At 35.1% G+C, this 1614-nt stretch overlaps 1 long non-coding RNA gene across 1 annotated transcript; it reads right to left on the reverse strand.

Annotated features, from left to right (window-relative positions):
• Positions 1–570: 570 nt before the first annotated feature.
• LOC111382377 lies at positions 571–1567 on the reverse strand. Its single transcript, XR_002700494.1, has 2 exons — positions 1359–1567; positions 571–943 (listed from the first exon to the last, which is right to left on the reverse strand). It is a non-coding gene; the product is annotated as an uncharacterized LOC111382377 (long non-coding RNA).
• Between the last annotated feature and the right edge of the window lie 47 nt (positions 1568–1614).

The following is a 1614-nucleotide window of genomic DNA, read 5'->3' on the forward strand; positions in this document are numbered from 1 at the left end:
GTAAAGCAGTTTCTCAACCATGACTACTTCATCCGCATATTGATTCATGGGGAGGATCAGAAAAAAGCTCTTACTAGAGGACCCGGATTGGCTAAACGAAGAACGGGTCACGAATCTTCCAAAAATCGATCGATTAACAGCTTTTGGGATGGATTTTTAATTAAAGGTTTTATAAGCCTAATTAAACTAATTTTGATCCCGATTCTCAATTTTCCCGGTTGAACGGTCTGGCCAATCCAATTTTAAATCATTGGTTTTCTAATTCGATCACTTGGATAATTGGATTGACAAAAATTGATTACGTAGAAGTTAACTTGATTGAAATTCACTTAATGTATAATTACTCAATAAAATCAATTTAAAGTGTGGATTGTTATATTGAATCATATTGAAGTATAGTTATCCTATTGAACAAATTTAAAGTTCATTTACCTAATTAAATTAAAATACAAATGAAATTTACCTCAAATTTAAGATATTTTATTCCCTAACTTATCCTGTTTGCACCCTTGGAGGAAGGTTCCCGTTAACAATACGTATGCCCAAAGGTCTTTCCTGCGGCACATAAGGTAAGACTAGTATAGGTACTGCATGGAATTGGGCAAATGAAGTTCAATAAAATAACCGTACAAAAGAGCATCGTTATACTGATAAGCCTTCCATATACTAAAAGAGACACCTGCTTGTCTATTCTTGGCTGCTCTACACTTGTGGCAAAGTTGGTAAGGATACTGGAAGTATCAAGGAAAAAGAAGTTCAAATCTCGTACATTATACTTCCACTCCAATTTAGAACTCACTAAACATGCGCTCAAGGTACTGCACAGGAAACCAGTAGCAGACAAAAACGCACATTCAATGTCAAAAAGGCATACTTCTGGTTTCCAATGCAAAGCCTACTCTTCGTCAAACCTAATCTTCTTTGAGGTGGGCTGGTTTCCAATCTGCAAAAGGTGTAAAACTGAACTGTAAGACAGAATAAAGATCCTTTATCTATTTTGTTGATCCCCGATTAATTTTTTCTTGACGTCAAATCAATATGATCGACATCCACAGAATATGACATCCCAATGATAAAATGTGACTAGATCAGATGTTCTAAGAAACTGGAACGCCACAACATAAGAACTTGTGCATCTAAACAGGCCTTCAAAAAAATCAAAGAACCCTTTTTTCCAGGGAGCAGGATTCATCCATGCAACCAAGAGCAGGCAGGGATGTACCTTCCCTCAACGAATAGTCACTTTATATTGGTCATGATATCTTGTTATTCAAATAAAAATTAAAGTCTCCATACAAGAAAATTTCTGGAATGATATCAGTATCACCAAGCAATGTAAGGAATGAGAATATGCTTACAATTTCTGGACAATCATAATCAATACCAGAGGCCTCAATCCTCTTTCGCCTTCTCTTATCCGTTTTCATAATTCTTTCTACCAACTTCTTGTGCTCTTCCAAAGTCCTTTCCTGGATATTATGTATTATCCATTCAATGAGATCATATTACGAGCTTGTTTGAGTCCCATTTTTTGGAAGAATAGATTTTATAATGGTGATTTTTAGTTGAAAAGCAGGAAAAAGTTTTGGATTTACGTAAAAAATTATTTTATTG

The sequence above is a fragment of the Olea europaea genome, unplaced genomic scaffold (genome assembly GCF_002742605.1).
Source record: "Olea europaea var. sylvestris unplaced genomic scaffold, O_europaea_v1 scaffold24844, whole genome shotgun sequence".
In the NCBI taxonomy this organism is placed as follows: domain Eukaryota; kingdom Viridiplantae; phylum Streptophyta; class Magnoliopsida; order Lamiales; family Oleaceae; genus Olea; species Olea europaea.